We start from the raw sequence: 27,315 nt of genomic DNA, 5'->3' as shown, positions 1-27,315 counted from the left end.
AATTATGGTCATTAAACAAAAATAAGTATTTGAAGTATTACTACAAAAAAAAGAGGATATGAGGAGATTGCTTGCTTTATAAAGGTCTAGTGACTTTTTAGTCTTTTTATACTTTACTCTCCCCCATGTACTCTACAATCAAGCTACATTGTCCTATTTGCTGTTCCCACCACAAGATACTCATGTCTTTTCACTGGCTACTCCCCATTCCTAGAATGTTCTCCCTCCTTAACTCTGCCTTCTGGTTTCCTTTCCTTTCTTAAAAGATTTAGCTAAAAGGAAGTCTTTGTATGATCTTCCTATAAAGGAAGACTTTCCTTGTCCCATTCCCCCTAAACCCATTAATAATGCTTTCTTTCTGAGCTTGCTATTTGCAACATATCTTTTATGTACATATTTATTTTCATATTTTCTTCCCCATTAGAATATGAATTTCTTGATGGTATGAACTATGCCCCTTTTAATGTTCTTTGTGTCTCCAGCACAAATCACAATGCCCAAATATAGTCATATGAATAAATTTTTATTGTCTGATTTGATGTCTGTTGTATTTTTGGTGAGTAAGGGGGAAAAAAGCATAGCCCATATGGCAGACCAATTCACATCTATTAAGCCAAATGTCATCTAAAGCCAAACAACAGATATTTCTGGTCCTGTAATTATTAATTAAAATCTCAGGGAGCTTTTTGTTTTCTTTTTAACCTTAAACTCTTTTCAACTTCTAAGCATTCCTCTGCTAAATGTGCTGCTGTGGAGTTATGTCATTTATTATGGAACAACCTAGTAATTATTGTGTGAAATGTGCTTTTTACTGTGTGTCTAGTTTATATTATATTTTTAGTGGCAAATTACTCTTTAAAATAAGATTACAGCCTAATTTGCTCTGCTCACTCATCTGAAAAGTCATGGGATGAAAAGTGTGTTTCACCATGTAGGAATTACTAAATCTACTTGAAATTGAAAATACAAGTTTTAATTAATACTGACATTTCTGAGCCATTTAAGAAATAGGAATTCAAATATGAGAAACTGAAAGCAGATTCAGTATTTCAACAGTGGGTCAACACCAGAGAAGTATCATTATGTGAGCTCTAAAGAGACCCTAACAGCAGGTATGTATGTATTTGTATACATACACACACACAAATATATACATATATATATACAGGTTTAGGATAAAATATTTGATAATTAATTTTTTTAATATTTAAATTTTATTTATTTTAGTTTTCAACATTTATTTCCACAAAATTTTGAGTTCTAAATTTTCTTCCCATCTCTCTCCTACCACCTACCTCAAGATAGCAAGCATACTGATTCCCCCAGTCTTCCCTCTCTTATATTGCTCCATCCCTGCCTTACCCCCATTCCCCTTACTTTCCTGTAGGGCAAGATGGATTTCTGTTGCCTGTATATCTTATTTCCCAGTTGCATGTAGAAACTTTTTTTAAACATTTATTTTTAAAACTTTGAGTTCCAGATTCTCTCCCTTCTTCCCTCCTCATCCCCATTGAGAAGACAAGCAATCCAATATAGTTTATACATGTGTAATTGTGCAAAACATTTCCACAGTAGTAATATTGTGAAAGGCTAATTATATTTCCCTCCATCCTTTCCTGCCCCCCCATTTATTCTATTTTCCCCTTTGACATTGTCCCTTTTCAAAAGTGTTTGCTTCTGACTACCCCTTTCCCCAATCTGCCCTCATCTATCATCTCCCCCTCTTATCCCCTTCCCCACTACTTTCCTGGAGGGTAAGATACCCAATTTATTGTGTATGTTATTCCCTTCAACTATCCTATCACTGAGAAAAGTTTCACGAGTTACAAATATCATCTTTCCATGTAGGAATGTAAACAGATCAATTTTAATAAGTTCCTTATGATTCCTCTTTTTTGTTTGCCTTTTCATGCTTCTTTTGATACTTGTATTTAAAAGTCAAATTTTCTGGTCAGCTCTGGTCTTTTCATCAAGAATGCTTGAAAGTCCTCTATTTCATTGAATATCCATTTTCCCCCTGAAGTATTAGACTCAGTTTTGCTGGGTAGGTGTTTCTTGGTTTTAATCCTAGCTCCTTTGACCTCCAGAATATCATATTCCAAGCTCTTTGATTGCTTAATGTAGAAACTGCTAGATCTTGTGTTATCCTAATTGTGTTTACACAATACTCAAATTGTTTATTTCTGACTGCTTGTGATTCTCCTTAACCTGGGAATTCTGGAATTTGGCTATAATATTCCTAGGAGTTTTCTTTTGGGGATCATTTTCAAGAGGCAATTGATGGGTTCTTTTGATTTCTATTTTGCCCTATAGTTCTAGAATATCAGAGCAGTTTTCCTTGATAATTTCTTGAAAGATGATGTCTAGGCTATTTTTTTTGATCATGGCTTTCAGGTAGTCCAATAATTTTTAAATTATCTCTCCTGGATCTATTTTCCAGGTCAGTCATTTGTTCAATGAGATACTATCCATTGTCTTCTATTTTTTCATTCCTTTGGATCTGTTTTACAATATCTTGATTTCTCATAAAGTCATTAGCTTCCATTTGCTCCATTCTAATTCTGAACAAAATATTTTCTTCAATTAGCTTTTGGCCTCCCTTTTCCATTTGACAAATTCTTCTTTTTAAGGTATTCTCCTCATTGGCTTTTTGGACTTTTGACATTTGAGTTAGTCTCTTTTTTAAGGTGTTATTTTCTTCAGTATTTTGGGGTCTCCTTTAGCAAGCTGTTGACTTGCTTTTAATGATGCATCACTCTCATTTCTCTTACCTATTTGTCCTCTACTTACCTTACTTTATTTTCAAAATCCTTCTTGATCTCTTCCTGCAACCAATTTATATTTTCTTGGAGGCTTTTGATGCAGGCATTTTGACTATGTTGCCTTCTTCTGGTTCTGTATTTTGATCTTCTTTGTCACCAAAGAACAATTCTATAGTCTGATTTCTCTTCCTCTGTTTGCTTATTTTCCCAGCCAATTTGACTTTTGAGCTCTGACATGGTAAAACTTTGCTTCCAGAGCAGAGAGTGCTGTGTTCCAACTTTCTGGGGTTTTGTGCACTTGTTGTCAGAGTCTCGTCTAGGCACCTGCCTCAGAACTGTATGTAAAGAGGGTTCCCTCTACTCAGCCAGCACAAGTTCTGCCATGCCAGCACTCCTCCTCACCCCGGGACTGCCACCCAAAACTGTGTCCCAGATCCAAGCAGAGCAAAGCAAGAGAAACCTGCCTCAGTGCCAGAAAAAGAGATTCCTGCAGTTGCCCTCAGATCAGCCACTTGGTCCCCCCACCATCTGTGGGCCTGGGATTCCAAAGCAGTCTCCCCTGCTGCTTCCACCTGCCACTGCTTTTGCCACCCCAGGGTCAGAGGCCAGACAATGCCCTTCTCTCACCCAAGTCCAATAGAATTCCCCCACAGACCTTTTACTTTGTCTTTGATGTTTGTGGATTGAGAAGTCTGGAACCTGCCACTGCTGCCAGTGATTCAGTCCTCTGAGGTCTGCTCAGGCCCATCTATGCCTCCAGGACTGCATTCTGCTCCCAACTCAGTGTGATAGACCCTTCCTTTTGTGCCGTGGGCTGCTCAGTGTCCAGCACTTTAGCATGATTTGGAGACGTGAATAAAAAATGACTAGGCCATGTGGGTAGTTCAAGGAAGAATGGTGAACTCCATTTATCTATTCTTAGGATAAGGTTTTTATAGAGCAATGAGACAAAGGAAGGGATCTCAAGTATTCATATCATTATCTTAGTCTGTCATATTCTGGAAGAATCATGGCAGTAAGGCCTTTTATTCTCTAGGTGCCAGAAAATCTTAGGAAAAGTCAGTTAACTCCTTTCATATGCAGTCACATTACAAAGGATGATCTTGAGAGCTGGCTTCAAGGCCTGAAGCCAAAGCCACATCAAGTACATCTGCATGGGAACTGACCACCTAAGAATTCAGATATTTTGGTTTTGAACAACTAAAGTCTTGGGGCAGAGCCTGTTGGTCTCAGAACTCAAACAGCATCCTTATAAGTGTAACCCATATCAAAAGAACTCAGGAGCTAACTTGAGGAAAAGTTGCTTCTCAAAGAGGTCATTGATATTCGGGTCCACAGATATCAAGGTAATTATCTGAAGTCCTGGCTCAGGCTTCTTTGGCTCCCAACACTGTTGGTTTGCCAGACTGACTTCACCTGGAGGTATATTTCACTCTGTCATTTTGTGGGTTCTGTAGCTCTAAAATTTGTCTAGAGTCATTTTTACAGGTATTAGAGGAGGTTGGGGTGCAAACTCAAGCAAGTTCTTGCTTTTATTCTGCCATCTTGGCTCCCTTATTATTAAATTTTAATAAGATAGCACATAAGGACTCTTGCCTACTGTTTTGAATTTTCTCAATAGGAATATACTTCTGTTATAACTACATGGATGTTTTTTTGTGAAAAAGTGAGGGAACTAAAAAACATCTAGTGATCCAACCAGAGATGGAGCAATTCCAAACTCCATCTTTAGAAGGACATACATCCTACTCTGATAGTATTTTGTTAAATGGTTCGGAATTGAATGACAAATAAATGTTTTACACATACATACACACACACACACACACATGGAAACATTCTCCCCAATATTTTAACACTTCAGTATTTAAAGCCTTTTGTTTGAGTCTAGTCATTAATGGTCATGACTGATAGATGAGTTATATAAAGGATGTAACACAGAGGCAATATGTAAAATTTCTTATCTCTGGTAATTCAAGTAAGCTATCTACTTCCCTGTTGATGTATGATAGCTGTTGAGTTTTCAGATATCACATAACTTATCCCTGGTGGACTAGATGATCTCTAAGTTCTTTCTGAGCTTTAAAATTCTGCTGGCCTTAGAAGCACATTGAGAAAGAACCGGAAGAAAGAAGATGATGAGAACATGAACATGACAAGTCCAGACTCATGACACCACAGGAATACAGCAGTAGTCCAGGAAAGAGAACTTGGTCTGAAAGTATTGGGCAAATGAGCTAAGTAATAAGGAAGGGAATCATCCTGAGGAAAGTGCTCTATTAGCACCAGTTTGATGGTTTTAAGAGGATCACCAAAATAGTGACAGCCTCCGTCAGTACAGAACATAACCCATCTAGACATCTTCATAATGTGCATATCTTATCATCACCCTCCTGTGAATCCCTCTCATAGAGAATCTTTCCAGAATTTTTTGCATTTTCCTTTAGGTCTCTGAACATTATATTTGTCCCAATAAAGTACCCAAGCTTATCCCTCACTCTAGCTAATTGGTCAACTTGCCTCCTTCTCCTAGTGTATACTTTTATCACTTTTGTTGAATTATTCATCATTCATTAATTTGCTACATCCTATTAATATCCTCCCTATATAGCTCCACTATTCCTTGAGTGACATGTGAGTTTAATTCTTCAGAGATTTTGGTATTCTATAGTAATAGCCATGTAACATCACTTGAAGAATATTGGTGTTGAAGAAATATGGTGTTGAAGTGCTGAATCTTTGATTCAGGGAGAAGCTTGGAGTTACTAAAATATCCCTCAGCTTCCTAGACCCAACCTCAGCTACCCTCTTCATTTCATGCTTTTCTTATCTGAGTCCCTCATACATCTAGTCTGTCCAAAATACATGTACTGATGGGCTATCCATTCAACATATGTATCATTGCCTGCACAACAGATATTTTTTTATTTTAATTTTCCTATATGGATAGTTAGGTCCATTAAGCAATATGTATTTACTAAGTACTTACTGTACTAATCACATAAATAAGCAAAATATTCCCTGCCCTCAAAAAGCTTATTTTCTAGTGAGGGAGACAACATATCCCTAAATCATTACATAAAAGATAAAATACGCATTAGGCAAAAGGTAGCTTTAGAAGTCTTTTGAGTGATTATAGATTTCAATTATGAAGTTCTTCAGTGTTTGGGGAGTTGATGAGATCATCACAACATCATCCAAAAACAGAAGCACCTAACTGGAAACAGAATCCTTTTTTTGGACCCTACATTGGACATTCGCCATGACAATGCAAAATGTCTTACCAAGTTCGATTCTTTTATTCACTTGAGTCTTTTTGGTTGCAACTGTTAGCTCTTACTGAAATCAGACTAGAAGATCCCTGACCACAGGAACTGTTTTTTGTTGGTTTTAATCCTTGTATTTTTCCCCAGTGCCTTACACGGTATCTGGCAGATAGAGGTACTCAATGAAAACCTGTGGAATTGAATTGTTATCTTTTGGGAGAAGGGGGAGTAGAGAGAGGGCTTTCATTGGTTTCATATGATTTGTGTCTTAGGAGAATGGTTGGAAAAACAATTGTTACTATTTTTTTAGGTCTATGCAAGTTTTCTAAAATATGTGCTTTTCTTGTTTAAAGGAAATATATACTTATAATCTATTTTTAAATAAGATGTGGGCTTAGCCAGATGGATTAACATGAGCTAGAGCCACAAAATAGGTGATGAAGTTTGAAGCAGCCTTTGAAAGGCTATTCTATCTAACATTTTCCCACAGAAATTTGGTCAGGGGCACATTCTTGCACATGAGATAACTGAGAAGTTAATACTGTATAAACATCACAGTGTGGTTCATGAAGGGTGGTGAGCGTACAATCCTTCAGACTCTCTGGGAAAAGTTATCTCCAGGGAAACTCTCTGTTTACCCTTCATTGGCAGACTTGTGTGAATGGAGGCCTTCTACCCTGTCCAGACATGATTCTCGCCTGGACATGACTCTCGCTTAATAGCACAGATGCTGTGCTGCCCCAGGTGCAACAAAGACAAAGCTTGGTCAATAAGCAAATATCCCCAGCAGCTCCAACACAAAGCCTCCAGGCAAATAGTATTTTATTAGCTTTCAACAGGAACTGGATGTCTATGGAATTTGCTCCCAAAGTCCAATGCTATCCTAAGAAAATCTTTCAAGATTCAAATCTTTCAAAGTTCAGGCATTTGGAGTCAATGCCTGTGAGTGAGAATAGTTAATGAGGATGATGAGTGAGTGGTTGGGAAGCAGAGTGGAAAAGAGAGACAAGGAAAGAGCTTTTCCCCACAGAGGAAAACAAATCTTGGAATCCTCTGTGTCTTATACGATTTGGATTATTTATAAACCATTCTCCCCCTCCCTATCACCCACTGATCTGACAAGCAGAATTTAAAAACTGTTCCAGAAAGGAAGATTTGGTTCCATATAAATGTACTCTAATGGTTATATGGATCCATAATCTCACCATTGTTGATTTTGCAACTCATGATGTAGCTCACAACTTAACCCTACCTCATCCTGCTCAGCTCTTGTCTACGGCTTCTTATAAATCTTCGATAAAAGGTCTATGAGAGAGAAAAAAGTCTGGTGGGAAAAAGGAATACAGAGAAGGTAAATGGAGGGAAAAAGAAAAGGATGAAAAGGAAAGATCACTGGCTCTGGAGTTACAGGAATAAGATTAAAATCCCACCTCCAATGTTTCCTATCTGTGAAATCTGGCAAAAGGCATTTAACTTCAGTTTCATGGTATCATAGATCTCTTCACTTGTAAAACAAAGGGGTTGGGATAGATGGTTTTTAAGCTCCCTTCTCTCTCTGTCTCTGTCTCTATGTCTGTCTCTCTCTGTCTCTGTCTCTGTCTCTCTGTCTCTCTGTCTCTGTCTCTCTGTCTCTGTCTCTCTCTGTCTCTCTCTCTCTCTGTCTCTCTCTCTGTCTGTCTCTGTCTCTGTCTCTCTCTCTCTGTCTCTCTCTCTCTCTCTGTCTCTCTGTCTCTCTCTCTCTGTCTCTCTCTCTCTCTGTCTCTGTCTCTCTCTCTCTCTCTCTCTCTTTGTCTCTCTCTCTCTCTCTCTCTCTCTCTCTCTCTCTCTCTCTGTCTCTCTCTCTCATGAACTAGCAAAGGTGAATAATCTAACTGTGGCAAAAACACTGGGAAGAGGGGCACAATAGGATTCAGGGCATCTTGATTCACCAAACATTTAAGTGCTTCTTCTGTTCAAGTAAAGTGTATATAGTACTTTCAGATTTTCAAATCACTTTGTGTTTATTTGATCCTCACAACAACTCTGTGAGATAAGTTCTATTATAATCCAAATTTCACAGATGAGGAAATTAAGAGAGGGGTTAAGTGGCTTGATACAACCTACTAGTTGGTTAAGGTAGGATTCAAACTCAGGTCTTCCTGACTCCAGATCTAACACTCTATCCACTGTATTTCCTAACTGTGAAGCACTGAGTTAGGCAGTAAAGATGCAGAAATATAAATAAAACCATGCCTATCTTCAAATCACATTTTGCTGAAGAGACTAAACATGGATCCAAATAAAATATAATAAAAGGTAAATTGAAGGAAGAGTAAGCAGTAACCATTAAGAGGAACCAAAAAAGGTTTGTAAGAGAAGGCGTACCTACACTGAACTTGGATTGAAGAAATACAAGGCTTCCCCAGGTGGAAATATGGAGTGCATTATAGTAAGAACCTCCCTTTGCATTTGGTACAAAACTTAAGAAACCTTTCTCACAATATTTGTGTCACAAAATTGCTTTCTCCCATAATCAGAATCTGAGAAAATGCCCTTCCAGGTAGGAAAAGAATTCTAGGGATGAGTAATTTTATTAAAGGAATACTTCAAAGGTGATTATGCCCTCCTAGGTAAGAAATTTCATCATTTTTTATTTGTAAAATATAGCCTAAAATTTCAGTTTCCAAATTAATATAGGATAATAGATTCACACTAATGGAGATCAGCAAAAGTAGTGAAAATAGGGGCAACATAGATATGTTTATCAAGAGACAAAGATATTAAATAATCAGCCTCTGGAGTAGACTGAATAGGAAGAGCCATTGATAGTAAATGACTCCAAGTAATGTCTTCTTTGACATATTGAGATTTACAGGAGGTCCTCTATCATTGATGAAGTCTTCTTTAGACACACATTTATTACTCATATATTTGATGAAGGACTTACAAATATCAATGACCTTTTCCTCAGATAATTTCTTCACTATTGGTCCCTCAAGTTAAGATGAACCAGTCATCTTCACAAACTTTCATGGGTGACTTTTTAAATTTTTAGCTGACATAAATTTGTAGGAATAAATGATTTAAAGCTGGAAGGAACTTTAGAGATCAGGACCAGAAATGTCAAGGTTAAGGACTTACCCAGGGCCACCCAGAGCTGTAGCAGAGCTGTATGAGCCCATTTCTTCTGATCCCAAGAGCAATACACTTTTCAAAGCAATGTACAACTCCTACATTTAAGTCATAAAGCATAGTAGAGGTAAGCACAGTCCTAAGAAAATATAGTTTTGTATCAGAATCAAGCTGTACCACTTACTGGCTATATGACTTTGAATATGTCACTTAACATAACTCTCGGTCTGTTTCCTCCTGCTCAAACTAAAAATATCCCTGTCCCACCTACCACATGTGATATCCCAATGAGAAATTCCCCCTATCAAATTAGATTGTTGCTGTTATGGTTCGGTCATTTTTTTTTCAGTGTCCAACTCTTCATGATTCATTTAGGGTTCTCTTTGGAAAGATACTGAAGTAGATGATCATTCCCTTCTCCAGCTCATTTTACAGACTAAGAAACTGAGGCAAACAGGGTTAAGTGACTTGCTCAGGGTCACACCTCATTTAAGTGTCTAAGGTCAGATTTGAACTCAGGAAGATGAGTCTTCCTGACTCCAGACCTGGCATTCTATCCACTGCATCACCTAGCTGCCCTTGAGTGACGTTTATGGTCTAAATCTTATAATCTCAGAGATTTATCTAGAGCACTGAGGGGTAAAGTGATTTGTGTCAGAGATGGAAAAAGAACTCAGATCTTCCTTCCTCCAAAGTTAATTTGCTATCTACTATGCCAGAAAGTCTCTTGGGATTATGATATGTATTAAATAAGAATTGATATGAAGTGTTTAGTAATCATAAAATGCTACATAAATGCACTTTTCCTACTATTGGTAATGATAATGGCAATAAATGTACCAATAAAGCATCACCACTTCCCTCATTTTAATCAATACTTTTTTTGGTATTATGAATGTTCATTGATCTCACTATCATTAGAGACTATAATAATGCCACAGTCCCCCGCCCTCTTTTATGATGTCAATTTGCTTTATTTGACTCCTTTTCCTGAATGAAACTGAAAAACGCTCATTTCAATGTTTTTCACATTATACATTCTACCAAGGGGAGAATAATTTTAAGGTAATATCACATGTGTTTTGATTCTTCCCAATCATAAAATCAAAGATGACTTAGATGAGAAATTGATCATGAATGAGAATACCAAGAATACAAATGTCTGTCAAAATTTATTACAACAAGAAATGCTTACAACATAGAAGAAGCAGTGGAGAAAATCATGGGACCTGATATGCAAAGATGAGCCACTACAGACTAGAAGAACATATGGCAAAAGCTACTATAACCACAGATCTGTGAAGGTCAGGGGCAGGGGGATGCCATAAGAGAAGGCCAGGCACACCGGTGTGATCCCTATAGCAGAGCTTCAGGAACCCTGAACAGGACACCTTCTCTGCTGTGCATCTGTAGGACCCACAAGAACATCTTATCATTTCAGAGATGGGTTCAGATGCCTCCCATATAACCTGGAAACCAATGATGAAGAGCAGAAGTTGTAGTTGTGAGTGAGTCTGTTACAGGTGATTCAGGGTCCAGTACAGAAAATGACATTGAGGCAAAAGCAACGAATTTGTAGCCCTGCCGGGAAGACAGTGAAACTGAGGTTGAAGGTTTGGATAGTTCAGGAAAGTTTTACCCACAACCTTTAAACCATGACATTTCCCAGGAAGAAAAAGAATTTGCTACCTAAAAAGAGAAGCAATGGAACCTCCAGCTGATGAACAAGATCTGATTGTTTCGAACAAAACAGTAAGAAATGAGTAGCCAAGTCGCTGCATAAAGCTGACAAAACAACAAGAGTTACAGACATATTGTCCTCAGTATGAAAAAGAGCTTCCTAACATACCATTAGATCATAAGGTCCTTGCAAGCATGACCTATCTGTTTGCATCCCCAACACAATGCCATGCAAACAGTAGGCTTTCTGGGCTGAATAAGCAGGTTCAATAATAAATGATTATTAGGTTGAACCCCATGTCTAGCCAATGAACTATCTCAAAAGGAGTGGGAGTCTTTTGGAAGAGGTTAGTTGGCCATTTGTCAGGTAGGAACAATGTAAAAAGAATTCCCATTCAAGTAAAGATTTAAACTAGGACCTCTAAGAGCCCCTCATACTCCAAGATTCAGGGATTTGAAGAATATCCATTTGAAAAATAAATTGCTATTAAGCAGATAGTCCAATTTATCTTATCCTTAGGCATGTTGCAGAAAGAGTAGAATTTATTATTTTGAATTAACTAATTTTATTAGATTACAATCTAGATCTAGAGAGCACACACACACACACACACACACACACACACAAACAAAAACAACCATGTAATCCACTCAAATTTGGAACTCCTGCCCTAGAGCTAAGTTTGGTGAATGAGAATGGACACTCACCTAACCCACTACATGAAGTCAGTCCCATACCAATGCTTCACATCCCACCCAACTTAAAGCAGTCCACTTGGACCCTTTGACCATATGCCCTGCCCATTCATTTACCAACTCTTCCTTCACTTTCCACTTCTTGACCTGGATAAAATAATCAAATAAATACTGCTAAAGCCTCTCAAAAGGTTTTATCAACTGAGGGCTCTGTGAATCAACTGACTGTCTAAGGAAGAACTGATCATCCCTGTGATTCCTCATAAGGAAAGAGAAGTGGTAGGAGAAAGGACTGGTTATTCACAAGAAACAATATGAAAAAAAGGAGCCATCAATAAACATCCATAGTATATATGGTAAACTATAGCATGGATAGTAAACTCCCCATATAGATATCTATATGCAAATGCACAATGTATGGGTGATAAAGATAAATAATGGAGGATAAATACAAAAGTGAAACATGACTAAAGAAATCAGAAGAATTAAACCAAGAATGAACTGAAAGTGACCATGACTGCTTTCAACAAAGAGTGTTTCTGTTTTGTTTTGACCTATTCTGGAGGTCAGAGAATGAAAGAAGAAATTGGAGTAATACAATCATAGCTGTGCCTCACTTAAATCCAATTTGCTTGCGAGTCAAGAAATTGCCCTCCTGATGACATTGGTCCTCTTCAAGAATAAAGGATGAACAATAACAAATATGATAATGATAGATTATGAGAGAAGGATAAACGGGTCAACCCTTAATCTGATTCTTATTTCATCTTCTCAGGAGGATAATCTTAAACTATCGAAGAGACAAACCTTTATGAATACAGGGTTAGTAACCAGGACACATGAGGAGATTATAAATCTAGCTATATCTAGCTATCATCAATGATTTCAAGTTGCCCCAACCTAGTGAACTCTAAAATAGCCACCTAGCATCTATGCTACACTTTAGGTGGTATTATCTCATTTGAGTCTTACTACAATCCTGGGAGATGAGTACTTTTTTTTAGTACCCAATGTACAGATGAGGAAATTGAGTCAGGAAAAGATTAAGTAATTTGTCCAGGGTCACATAGCTATTGAATGTCTGAGGCTAGATTTGAACAAGGATATTCTTGATTCCAGGTGCAGAGCTCCATTCAGGGGACCACCTAGCTGCCTACATTAGACAATAAAAAAAAGTATTGGAAGTTGTGATTGATGAATTACTGTCAGTATGAAAGTTCTTAGAGAGCAGGAAAGATGACATAGGACAGAAAGAGGGCAAATGTCCATATCCTTCCAAAAGGGAAGAAGGTAGAATCTGCAAACTTCAGCCTCGTAAGTTTGTCTTCTTCAAAAATTCTACAACATGTTACTAAAGGAATAATTTGCAATCTTTCAATAAAAGGAAACAGTGTTGATGATCAGCAGTGAAAGACAAAGCTACCTTATCAATATGATACAAGACAATTTCAAAGAACTTACAAAGAAAAATGTTATCTACATGCAGAGAGAACTTATGAACTCTGAGAACTGACTGAAGTATATTGTTTTTCACTTTTTTTGCTTTTTTGCAACATGGCTAATATAGAAATATGTTTTGCATGACTTCTCATGGAAAATGGGTTTCATATTGTTTATCTTCTCAATGGGTGGGGGAGGGGCTGGAGGGAAGGAGAGATTTGAAACAAAAAAAATTTTAAATGTGAAAAAATAATAAAAATTATCAACAAAAAGGAAAACAGCAATGACTAACAGTGAACCTGGATTCATAAAGAATGAGTTATGCCAGACTACTCTCATTTCCTTTTCTGAAAGGGTAACTTGTATGATAGGTCATGGAAATTACATGGACATAGTTTGTTTAGATTTTAACAACAGACTTGACAAGGTTCATCTTTCTGTTCTTGGGGACAAGACAGAGAAACAAGGATCAGTTAAAAGTATAGGGTTAGATAGATTCAGAATTGACTGAATGCTTGTTCCTAAAAGACTGAATGTTAATAGATCATTGGTCAGATTGTGAGGTTTAGTATTCAGAGAATCTTTATTGACCTTGTACTATGCAATGTTCATCAGTGGTTTGGATAAAACCATAGAAGGCATGCATATCCAAGCTGCAGATCATAAGACTCTGGCCATGAAAGTTAATAACAATAATAACCAAACCAGCTTTAAGACTTTGCAAGTGTATTACATGTGTAGTCCCATTTGATTCTCACAGTAACTCTATAAGATAGGTGCTATTATTATTCCCATTTCACACATGGGGAAACTGAAACTGAGAGGTGAAATGGCATGTCACAAAGCTACTTGGTATCTGAGGCAGGACTGGAACTCAGATCTTTCTGACTCCAATTCCAGTGTTCTATCCACTGTACCACCTGTCAGATGAGCTGAAATGAAAAATAGTTACCATTTGGATGACTGAATTGGAATTCAAAAAGCTCTCTGAAGGCCAGAAATTGAGCAGAGCTGTACATGATTAGGTTTAATAGGGATAAATATAGAAATTAAGCTTTAAAAATTAATTTAATGCATATAGCAATGGGTGAAAGTGTAGGAAAGATCTAGGCCAACTATAAGGGCCTACTTTGTAAGATTTAAAGATGCCAGAAGTTGGATCGGTCTAAGCTGGGAGGTTGGAAGTTATCTTCCATAGAGGTCCTCAAAGAGAACCCAGGAATGCTGTAGAGAGAATTCTTTGTCAGGTATAAATTGGAATACAGGGGCTTTAAGGGTCTTTCCACATCTTGAAACTTGCAATTCTGTAATACTGGCAGACTGATGAGGAAATAGTGGTGGACGATATTGGCCTTATGTAATAAATGTAGGTCTCTGAATGGAATTGACAAGATTTTGAAGGGGAAAGAGTGGTGTGCTTGAAATTAGAAGCCCTCAATTTGATTATCAGATTCACCACTTCCCAGTTGAGATTTTTGGTAAGTGGCATCCCCTCTGTAGACTTTGATATTCTCATCTATAAAATGGAGACCATAACAATTGCCCTATCTACATTGAAGGATTTTGTTCTATAGAAATGTCAACTATTAACATTATAAATATTACAGCATAGGCTTTTGACCATTATATCATAAATGCATTTTACTTTAGAGCCACATCCAAAGATAATTTGCTAAAACTCAGCCAAAGGCTATAGAGAGTCTTCACTTCCTAAGATGGTCTTTCCACCCTTGATATCACTTATTAGTTCTCATGTCTGAGTTCAGAGTGCAGAGTTCTTTCATTCCATACTGTCTAGAATAACTTCCTTCTCTGCCAAATTCAACAAGCTCCCTTTTTATTCATTATTCAAGAAATTTTTTAAATCCAGCTTTTCCTGTTAAAACTTTCATAACCAACTGGAAGGTATTATTATTCCTTAATCCCTACTCCTGCCCATGTGAATATGCAACTCATACATTTTACTCTGACTTATACCCAGAAAGACTTACCTAAATAACAGTTTATGAATAGTGTAAATAGTCTATGGTGTTATACAATTAATTTGTATTTGTCATCATTTCGGTGGCTGATTTACTTAGCTGATCGATGCACAGTTACTAGCTCCAAAAGATCAATCCTCCATGGACCAATTAGCTCTCTTCTATCTTGTGACTATTTTACAACTGTTCTCCTCAGTCCAAAGGAGATAGGCAAAACCAAGGTCAAAACCAGAAATCTATCCCTATTTGTCAAGAAACAAGCTGAACTGTATTTTTGCAAATAAAATCTGAAGACTGTATATATAGCCTTAGTTTGAATTTCAGATAAAACATGCATCACAGTTCTGAAAACATAGCCAGAATTTATTAACAAAAATAGAATATCATTAAATATAACAAACTTTAAATATTAAAGTAGAAAATTCCTATAGAACAAGCTTTTTAAAGACATACCTGAATGGGTATAACTTGGTACTTATCTACCCAATTTTAATTTTATTCATAGACATTGACTAGGATGTTTTTTTTTTTTGTTTCTTTTTTAAAGCAATTGGGGCTAAGTAACTTGCTAAAGGTTACACAGCCAGGTGTTTCTGGGTGGGTGCTAAGTGTCTGAGCCCAGATTCGATCCCAGGTCATCCCAACACTGGGGCCGGTTCTCTTACTCACTGTGCTACCTGGCCACCCCAGGATGTTTCTTTCTAACTGTCAGGATCCCGGGTATCATTTAGAATTGCCTTATAGTTTGTCTTCAGTTTTCAAGTTGTTAGCATCAAATTACCTTTATGCTGTTTCCCCCAGCTTTCTAGTTCCTTATCCTCATCTCTGGCACTGGTCTTATATTCATTTTGCTTAGAGTCACTATTAGAGTTAAGTAAAAGAACATTCTTAGTTTGCCTTTGTAATATTTCAATTCACAGAGTAGGCTTGTACCATTCTTCCAGACTACCTACTTTCTCACCCATATAGAAAAAAGAAGAGAGGAAGGGGGAAAGAGAGGGGGACAGGGAGAAAAAGAGGGGGGGAGAGAGAGAGATACAGACAGACAGACAGACAGAGAGAAAGGAAACACAACCTTCCTGGACAAGGAGAGTGTTTGCTTAAGCAGGAAATCTTATTCTTCAAGTAAAGGCTGAAAGTCTATGGCTACCATGATAGGGCTGCCTCTAACGAACACATGGCAATGGACTATGAAGGGATTCCTGAAAGCAAACATGATTCTATTGAAAAGTTACTCCTTCTTCTTTCCCTTTGTTGGTCAAATAACTCATACAAATGAATCATTATTCTGAGAACATAAAGCTCCCCATGGCTGGCTTCTAAAAGGAAATAGAATTAATTTTCCACTTTCCACTTAAATAAGTTTGAAAAATCTGCATATTTTTCTTCCTTATCTTGCTATCCCTATCTTTCATCTTCTATCAAGCTGAGAACTGCTAGCTCTGTATAACAAGAAATTCTGAAATTTACATAAAGTAACACTCCTGATCAAATCCTGAGTAACTGGCAACTTTTATAAACTGTTTTTGATAACAGAAGAAAAAAGTAGCAAAAAGACATTTCTAAAAGGAAACCTCTCCTAGAATATAAATTTTGATTAGTATATTTTTGAAGGAAAAATCTTAAATTACTTTCATAATAGTCTAAGACAGCTCTCATTTAGCATGTCCTCTACAGCACATGTCTTAGCAGCCTGCATGTGTGTGTATTTAAATATCACTAGTAATGGTATTAATTTGAAGCCATCAATATAGGCATATATATTAGAAGTGTTATAACATAGATGTATTAAGCATACAAGAGAAACCACACATGGCCTGTAATAAATTAAAACTCACTTTTTGTTTTCAAATTCTAACACGTTTATCTTGCTTTATATTTATAACAACTTCAGTCAATTAAACATAATTTTTATTGCCTTACTAATGCTTTCCATTTCAGTTTCAGAAGCAATGGGCAGAAGAGATTGGCAATTTCAACTTATTTTTCAATCCATACCTTATTGGTATGGTTCTCCTTCTGTTGGCATGGGTAGGCACCCATAAACATCACCTCCTCTTACATGACTCTTGTCTATTTCTTTCCATAAATCGTCCACTAAGGATTGACCCAATTCCATGGGGGTCTTCTTCTATTTATTTTAATATTCTTTTGTAAAGGGGACTCAACCTAGTTGTTACTTCTTACTCTTCATACATGACTCACTTCCTTTTCCAGTCATATATATCCTTAGTTTAAGTCACTTCTTGCACATAAGTCATCATTGCTACAGCCTATGGAAGCCCATCATATGTCTTTCTATTGGCCTTTGGATGACCAGTAGGTACGTCCCTAATTTGGAAACACTGTCCACCATGACAGAATGACTTGTTCTCATCAAAGACCTAACATATGTCAGAGGCTGACCTTGAATCCAGATCTTCTCGACTCCAAGGCCAGCACTATATGCACCATACCACATCACATTGTTTTTCTTTTATTCTTTTTATTTTTATTTTATTAACTAGATCTGTGATTTCATTAGTATAAGAAACTCCCACTAAGAAGACTCCCTCTACCAATACAAAGCAGTATCTCTTTGGTATCTTACAGTTTTAAGGAGTAGCCTGAGCCACTTAGAGATTCAATGATTTACCCAGGATCAAACTGCCAGTAAGTGGACTTGAACTCAGGTCTTCCTGTCACTGGGAACAGCCTGCTATCTACCAAGCAACGCTGCCCATTTGTGCCCATACATGGACTTCATCTAAAACTGTACCTACAACTTAGATTTCAAGAGCGACGTTATAATTGAGTCATTGGACCTCCTGATATACTCTAGAAAATATTATCACTAATATTTTAAAAATCCCGTTTGATAGGAGACACACTTACCTTTAAATAGCCAAATCATTCTTCCTCAACTGTACAAAACTTTGTTTTTAATTTTTCCCCCTTCCTCCCCCCTTCCCCACCACCCCAAGCCTACTATCTATATTTATAGATAGGTACTGACATATACAAACACATATACATATATACACATATACAGATGTGGAAACATATACTTTCCTTAAGAGATTCTACACTTAATCTTGTTCTTATGTCTGTGTATGTATCTCTTTTTTCCTCTCTCTCCTAACTCCTCTACTTCTATCTCCTACTTTGCTCTCCTATTACTTAACTTACCACCACTCCAGCAGTCCCTCCCTTACCCTCCCATTCCCCTAAATCTATACACCATTTTATACACCTCTTTGACCTATTCTGCCTCCCCTCCCCCTCTAAAGTTCCCTCACTTATCCTTCCATTTCCCTAAATGTAAAGACCCTTCTATATCCCCCTTTTAACCTATTCCCTTACCCTCCCCTCTAAAGAGACCTCTTTTATTATCTTCCCCCTCCTTATCCCCTTAGAGTTTTATTTCTTTCTAAATTTAGAAGACCTTTGTGCTCTTCTAGATGTATATGTATCTTTCCTTCTTAAACCCATTCCTGATGAAAATAGGTTTCCAGAACTAATAGCCTCCTCTCCCATATAATTCCTCTGTATTGGTTCTTCCTCTTGCACCTCATTTGTATAGGATAATTACTCTTTTAGCTGTTCTTGAATGGTTTTACTTTTTAAAGTCATATAATACTGAAATCTACCCCAATTTTATAAGCTACCCAATTACTAGTAACAGTCTTATACATAGGTTTTACATTTTCCATACATAAAAGGTAAACATTTTATCCTTATTCAGTCCCCTGTAATTGATCATTGGTATGTACCTTATATTTCTCTTGGCTCTTATATATCAGATCTTCTATTGAGTTCAGAATTTGTTTGTTTTTTAACAGAGTCTTGAAAGTCTGACAGTTGCTTAAATGTCCACTTTTTTCCATTCAGAATCATGCTTACCTTTGCTGGGTATCATACTTTCAGTTGGAGGTCCATGTCTTTTTGCTCTTTGATATAAAGTGTTGTAAGACCTACAATCTTTTAGTGTCACCAATGCTAGGTTTTGTGTGATTCTAATTGTGTTACCATCATATGTAATTTTTTTCATATTGCTCTTAATATTTTGTCCTTGATCTGGGGATTTTGGAATTCAACTATAATATTTCTGTGAGTTTCCCGAATAGGATCTCTTTCAGGTGGTGGTTGGTGGACTTTTTCTATTTCTGCTTTCCCCTCTTGTTCTAATGATACAGGACAATTTTCTTTAATTATTTCTTTTATTATTGTATTAAGATTATTTTTATCATATATCTTATTTTATCTTTTTTATCTCAGGTAATCCAATTATTTTTATGTTTACTCTTCTAGATCTGTTCTCTAAATCCACTGTTTTTCCTATGAGATGATTCACATTCTCTTCTATTTCTTCATTCACTGGTTTTCCTTTGCCCAATTCTGGTTTTCAAGGAGTCATTCTCTTCCTTACGATTCTGAATCTCCTTTTCTAATTGTTTGACTTTCTTGTCATAATCTTCTTGTTTTTCTTGTATTCTTTTTTTTTCTTTTTAATTTTTCCTTAACCTTTCATTTGATTTTTAAAGTCTTTTTAAAGTTCTTCAATGAGTTATTTTCAAGCAGGTGACCATTTGACATTACTCTTTGAGGTAAAAAAGGGTTTCTTTGCTTCAATATCCTCCTCTGAAGATGAACCCTAGTATTCTCTATTCCCTTAATATCTCTCTATGGTTGGATTCCTTTTCCTTTGCCTCTGAGTAGTTTTTTTTTTTTTTTGGAATTTAGGTTTTATAATTACCTTTAGTCCTGGGGCATGGGGGATGGGGCCTCTGACCTTTGATCCTCTTCAGTTCTCCCTCTCACCTTTTACTCAAACCAAGACCTCCAGTCTCTTGTAAGTGCCCACAGCCCATGGGTCACCATCCCACCCCCACTGTTTCTGTACTCACCTGGCATGTGATGGTTCCTTCTTGACCCAGTCACTCTCTGAAGCACAACTGAGTCTGGTGTTCCTTGCCAGCAGAGGTTCCTTAGATATTCCCCAGGTTAGATGCCCCATTTCCTTCACTGTCAGGGAGGTAAAAGTTCCTGTGGCTGGAGTTGAGGCAGCCTCCCCACCCAGCTAACCCCAGGGTTGTTCAAGCAGTTTGCCCCTAGTTGTTAAAGCAGACCCTAGCCTGGTGGCGTTTACTCTTCACATAAAGGAAATTTAGTACAGAGATTTTTCTTCAGGTCTTCTCTGTCCCAAAAGGACCTTTGTTCTGCCCCTACTCTTATTTGTTTTTGCGGCTCTATGTTCTCCCAGAGGCACTATTTTATCTTTTGTGGAAGAAAATCTTGAGAGCTTGAAATTTTCTGACCTGCTCTGCCATCTTCCCAGAATCCTCTCCCCACAGAACTTTTAAAGTCAATTAAAACCAATGATCAGCCAATGTTACTTTAAAATATCAAGTGCAGATGTAAAAAATAAAGTTTCTAAATTAAGATAAACAAAATAATGAACCCATTTCACAGATTTATATCATATAATATCATATATATATATATATATATATATATATATTCTTCTATGGCAAGATTTTGCCACTTATCTTCTAATTGATTTCCTATACTTGGACAGGTCTTATATGACCATTCACAAACAAATGTAACCTCACTTGGTAAGGTTTCTGGCTGTGATGATCAGTATACAGAGAACAAGTATTATGTAAAGTAAAAGTTTTAAATTTGGAGTCAGAAGCTGTGGGTTTGAGTCTAGACACTGCCATTTACTAGCTATGTGACCTTAGCCAGTTCACTTCCCTGACCCTCACTCAGCTCATATATAGAATGGGGAGGTTAATGCCAACATTGCCCTACCTCTTATGGATGTTTTAAAGATTCACTGAGATAATGTATATAAAAAATGTTTTATGACCATAAAACACCATAAAAATGGATTGTATTTTTACTTTTATGATCAGAGATTTAGAACTGTGTTCTAACCCCCTCATTTTACAGATAAGGAAACTGAGGACGGCAGAGGTTAAGTGACTTGCCTAAATGTCACACAGTAGTAAGCTGGAGAGCAAGCTGTGCAAAAAAAAGTCCTCTGACTGTTGAATCAGTGCTCTACATTAGAAATACAGTGGCATTTTAAAAATAAAACAATCCTTTCAACTTAAATGCCTTATGATATTAGTACAGAAAACACTGATTTTTCAGAATCGAGTACTGTTAATCATGTATCTTGAATCTAAACATGGCCACAAGACAAAATACTCTCAAGAACTTACATAGAATTAAGTCTTAAAAATTAAATCTCCTGTAGACTGTGATTTCACAATCATGACCTTTGGGGGTTTTTTGCTAAGAGTTCTTTCCTCCTGGTAGAGTCTCCTGGAATAAACAGGTGAGGTTAGAAGTGAGAGTAAAATTTTAACAGATGAAGCTTGCTGTGCCTAGCAATAACCACATAAATGGTCAGCTTGCCCAAGAATTACCTGACACAAGAGAAGTAAATCAGACCAGCCAAGGAGGATGGTGGGAGATTTCATTTATTTTAAAATGTTTTTGTTCTTTTGGCTGAAATTAGTACTTATGTGACCTTGGGCAAGTCCCTTAACCACCTTGAATCTCGGTTTCCTCACCTGTAAATTGAAAGAGCTGTCATCTGAGGTCATTCCCAGGTCTAGATCTATGAATTTATAACCTGAAGTTGGAAGGGAGGGCCCACCAGAGTTCTCCTGTCCTCTTTGTACTTAAATGCAGGCATCTCTTCGAGTACCACATTCAACAGCTAATATAGAAATTTCACTATCTTAACTCCCAAAGCAAAGTAGCCTCTTCCAATTACACAGTTGCAAGAAAAAATGGAATCTCTTTCTTATCCAGGAACTAAAATAAAAGTGGAAACTTTACATGTCCTAGAGACAGAAGCGCTGAATTGCCTTTAAAAACTATGCCTCACATAGTTTTAATACAGCACTCAGTAAAGCACTTTCTATCTGTGCATGTGAGAAAGACTCCAGTCATGATCCCCAACTACCCTTTGCATTACCCTCGGGCTCTCAAGGTCCCTTTCTTTTCCTTTTTCCTCTCTTCTTACCAGTGTTAATTTCTAAATCATTAACTGTCTTCACATTCATGGCAAACCTGGTTCAGAGATGCAAGTGACACAGGAGGTGGTAGGGTCCAATGAAAAAATATTTGATTTATAATCAGAAGATGTGAGTTGGAATCTTCCTGCCGCCTACCCCTGTTGTCTTTAATAAACCACTTCATCTGTCAGAACCTCTTCCATAAAATGAGAAAATTTTCTAGATTAGGAGTTCTTCAAATTTTTTTTGTGCATCAAAGACCCTTCAGAAATCTGGTGGAGCCAAATGTTTTAAAATTCATTAAATTCAAAGCTCCTTGAGGTCAGGGACTGTCTTTTGCCTCTTTTTGTATGCTTGATGCTTAACATAGTGTCTGGTACTTAATAAATATTTATCAATTGTTTAATTGGTTGATCGGATTAAAAAGGAAACCAAAGATTTATTAAAATAAAAATATATTTTTCTCATCTAAGACATATTTGAGAAACAAGATACATTGCACACAAGGTTTTGCAGAAAGCACTTTTAGACTGCGATGTGCTCTCTAAATGTCAGCAGGCATTTAGAATTAAAATGAGGATAATACCTGCCCTATGACTTACTCCATGGAATTGCTATGAGGCTTAAATGAGATAATGTTTATAAAGTACCTTGTATCCATAAAGAGCTACATGACTGTATTCTATTATTAAACTATGACAATATGTACCACTTACAGGGCACAATTTTTAGAAAGTAACATCATAAAAGCACCGAAGAAAATTACAAGGAGAGAACCATCGATTGTGTCTTCTTCTACAGTAATTGGTTATTCATTTCATGTTCATGACCTCAGGGATGACAATGCCAAGGATTCTAATGAAAGAAAAATGTCTACCACAAGAACAGAAACTCTCCACATATTTTTCAAAACCATATACTATAATAAATTCTGCTCAGATTACTTGAACTTCATGAAGAAGTATCTCTAGTAAGTAGGCTTTTAAAACTCTTTAAAATTCATACTGTTGATAGAAAAGTGGGGTGTTAAGAATCACATTTTCATTACCTTTCAGAATTATCAACCAGTCACTGTCAAAAGAGTTGAATAGCCTTCCTCTCTTGGCAGCTTAGACCAAAGTTGGAAACCATTCTAGCATGGTTTGATTCTATAATAATTCTTAAGGAGTAAGTTACATTTAGTTTGTACATAAATTTACTTTAATATATAGTAGGGTTATAATACTTTATATATAATAATATATAAAATAAAACTTTATGGGAAAAATACAGACTAGATTATATTTACTTAGAATTAGTAAACACAGAGTTGTATGCCTCCACTCCAGAGTACTCTGAATCTGTTGGAAGACTACCAAATTAGGCTGTCCTCCAAACTGAAAAAGTTTTGAGCACAGACCCAGAGACATACTTTGTATCTGTTGTCCCTGGACCAGACTAATTAAGCCTGATTAAGATTATCATCAGGTTGACTGCTGGGTATTGACTTTTTTATCCACAGCAACCCTTAAAGGCCATCTCCCAAGTTGCCTTGCCATCTCCCTCAGTGGAGGGCATATTCACAACAATGAAATCATAGTGCCAATTGGTGCCCTCCCATTTGTCAATGTCCATCCTAAAATGCATCACCTGGAAATTAACACCTTATTCCAGAAGTGGTCTTATTTGGGACAGAACCAATGGGGCTCTCACCTCCCTCTTTCCCGCTCAAAATCAAATTAGCCTTTTTTTTTTTGGCTGCCAAATTGTGTTGACACATATTAAACTTGTAGTCCAAACCTTGTTTTTCAGATGACCTGCTGTGAAGGATTAAAAACACCACCACCATTTCTCATACTTGCAAGGCTATTTTTTTTAACCCAAGTATAAGGTCTTACATGCCACCTTATTAAATTTCATCACATTAGATTAAGGGAGGATAGCAGCGCATGGTGGACAAAACATTGGCACAACCAATAAGAAAGACCTGCATTCAAGTCCCATCTCTGACACATACTGGCTGTGTGACCCTAGACAAGTCATTTAACTTCTCTGTGCTCTAGGCAAATCTCAAAGAATTTAAGTTTCTGCAAAAGTGCTGACCTATTTGTGAAAAGAGTTTATATACCTTGGAGTTCCATATGCCAATGAAATCACAGGTCTGATATCTAACCTTTACTGGACTTTATCCAATGTTCCAGCCTAGGATTTCTTAAACTGAGTTCCATGTACCTTTAAGGGTCCAAGGATAGAATTCAAGGTGTCCATGAACTTATGTGGGAAAAATTTTGTCATTATTTTCACTGCCCTTTAGTTGAAATTAGTGTTTTCTTAAATTATGTCAAAATGTTGATTCTGAGAAAGGGTCTAAAGGCTTCATCAGACTGCCAAAGAGATCCATGACATATGCAAAAAAGGTTAACAACCTCTGTTCTAGAGTATCAAGATCTTTTGGGGATGCTGTCTTACTTATCCATTCTGTTAGCTAGCCCTCCCAGTTTCATTTCATCTGTAAATTTTACAAACACCCCATTACCATTCATGCCTTCATTTGAGTCACTGAAAAAAATATCAAGCAAAGATCTCTGGCACATTGTACTTGAATCCTGCCTCAAAAGTCAGTATTAACTTATTAATGACTATGCTACCAATGACATGTTCACCTAACTGTGCTATTATCTAGTCCACATCTCCCCACCTTGTCCACAAGGATAAGGTAAGGGGTTTTGTCAATACTGAAATCTATACATAATATATAATCATGGCATTCTCCTCATCTACCAGCACAAAAGAATTACCTCACTACAAAAAGAAATTTAGCTTAGCCTGCTTGGTTTGTTTGCTTGCATGTTTTTCAATTAAGCCATGCTGGCTTTGAGTTATCCCTGATTCCTTTTCTCAGTGCTCTGACTTTCCCCTTGCCTGGAACACTCTCCCTTCTCTAACCTCCCTGGCTACTTTTTAATTCCAACAAAAAATCCTACCTTCAACAGGAAGCCTTCCCCCATCCCTCTTAAGTTCAATGCCTTTCTTCTGCTAATTATTTCCCATTTATCCTGTATATAGCTTGCCTTGTATCTATTTGTTTGCATGTTGCCTCCCCTACAATACTGTAAGCTCTTTAAGGGCAGGCCTGCCTTTTCACTCTTTTTTGTATCCCTAGAGCTTAGTACAGTGCCTGGAACATAGTAGGCACTTAATAAATGTTTAAAGATTGATCGAGTCTCTTTCAAGTCTATCACTGACTAGTTTTGTTACTTTGAGCAAATTAAACCTCTTTAACTCTCAGTTTCTTATGTGCAAAATGAGAAAGTTGTACTAAATTCAAGATCAATACAAATACCACAAGTCCACACATTGGAATTAACATTTCCTTTGCATCTATTTTCATTAATTCATTCAATTAGTGTTTAGTCAGCATATATGAAGTATTGTGAATAAATAGAATAATTTAATTTTCTAGATATCTGACCATATAGAATTTACACACACGGGGAAGATATAAGGATATACTCAAATAGCTATACTATATGGCATAATATGAGAGGTCTTTTCTAATTCATTCAGCTATTAGTGTTTGGGGTGATATATTTGGTATTCATTTGTGTACCTGTTCCCCTGCTCTGACAGGAAAGTGGAAGCTCCTTGCTGGCCAGCACTGTTTCACTTTTGTCTTGTATTCTCAGTATCTAGCACAATGCTTGGCATGTAGAGTTTAACAGATAAATAAATACATGTCGAATAGAATTGATTCAAAAAGAAAGAAAAATGAAAAAGAGAGGCACAGTGTTGTAGGAAGGAGAGAGTGCATCCAAATGGGAGATTGGAAAGTCTTCATGGAGTGGATGTCATTAGAGCTGAGTTTAAAAAGAGAGATAGGTCATCTTTCAGATCTGTCCCTTTCTCTCTGTTTATACCATCACCAGAATTCAGTCCTTTATCCCCTCTAGACTGTCTTCTCATCTTAAGGTACCAATTCTCTTTGCCTGCAGCCTCAGCCCTCTTCACATAACTGCAATATCATTTTCCTAAATCACAGATCTGCTCATGTCAGTCATCCCCCTGTTCAAAACCCTTCAGTAGCCCCCAACCACCTATAGGACACAACATAAATATCTCAATTTAGCAATTTGACCCTACTCATCATCTCAACCTTATCACTCCCCTTCACAAGGCAATACAGACAACTATTTCTGAAACTCGCCCTGCCAGTTTCCATATCTACAAAGGCTATCTGTGATATCTAGAGCGCACCCTTCATCATCGCCACCTTTTCTCTGAAGTTTCCCTTTGTCCTCCATAACCTAGAAATATTATCTCTTTCATATTTTCCTAGATTTTCCTTTTGTCGTTATCATGCTTTATCTTATTTTGTATCACTCTCTATAAATGACATAAACCCTGCCCATCTTTATTGACAGTCAAAAGCTCCTCGACAATGGGAACTGTATGTGTTTTTAATCTTTCTATCTTTAGAGATGTCTAGGTGAAACAGAGGATAGAGTTCTGGGGTTGGGGTCAGGAAGACATGAGTTCAGATATGGCCTATCAGATACTCACCAGCTGTGTGACCCTGGACAAGTCACTTAATCCTGTTTGCCTCAGCTTCCTCATCTGTCAAATGAGCTGGAGAAGGAAATGGCAAACGACTCTGGTATCTTTGCCAAGAAAACCCTAAATGGAGTCACAGAGAGTTAGACACAACTGAAACAACTGGACAACAAAAAAGGAGATGATCACAGCACCTATCTCACAGGGTTGTTGTGAGGATCAAATAAGACAATATTTGTAAAGCACTTATCACAGTGCCTGGCACAGAGAAGGAGCTCTGTAAATGCTTATTCTCTTCCCACCTTGCTGCCTAGTATATAATGAATCAAACAATGAAGAGGAGTGAAATTGGCTTGGTGAAACCTTGACAGCAGTCAGAGAAACAGAAAATGCAGGAGCAGAGGAATGAGAGAACAAAATAAATAAATGTATGGAGTTGAGAAAAGTGAGTCCTATTGGGGAAACAGGGAGAAAAGAGTTCAGCTACAGCATGGCTGGCACACATGAAATATAGGGAGAAAGGAAAACAAAAAACCAATAGAGACAAGAGTGTGGGCAATCCTGAATGTCAAACAAAGGAGGTTAGACTGTTTGGTAGGTTGTAGGGAGTCGTTTTAAATTATTCATTATGAAAATACATCTTTTCTAAATTGCTTTTCCTTTCATTCCCTTCCTTGTGGTTTCTCAGTCAAAATTCACTTAATCTATAGTTAATACTGCAGTACTTCAGATATAATTTCTATGCAACATAAAACATGTTGCGTCAATCAATATCTCTCCCCTGAAAGTACCCAGTAACAACACTAAGATGAACGTTTTCACGATGAAAATT

General features: G+C 37.1%; 1 pseudogene; it reads left to right on the top strand.

Moving 5' to 3' along the window:
* Nucleotides 1–2,997: 2,997 nt before the first annotated feature.
* On the top strand, nucleotides 2,998–11,106 carry LOC138174205 (centriolar and ciliogenesis-associated protein HYLS1-like; annotated as a pseudogene).
* Nucleotides 11,107–27,315: the final 16,209 nt, after the last annotated feature.

The sequence above is a fragment of the Petaurus breviceps genome, unplaced genomic scaffold (assembly GCF_028583685.1).
Source record: "Petaurus breviceps papuanus isolate PSGF00001 unplaced genomic scaffold, PetGlider_PUasm1.0 688, whole genome shotgun sequence".
NCBI classification, from domain to species: domain Eukaryota; kingdom Metazoa; phylum Chordata; class Mammalia; order Diprotodontia; family Petauridae; genus Petaurus; species Petaurus breviceps.
The sequence above is the reverse complement of the archived record's forward strand: the minus strand, read 5'-3'. Positions and strand labels throughout refer to the sequence as shown.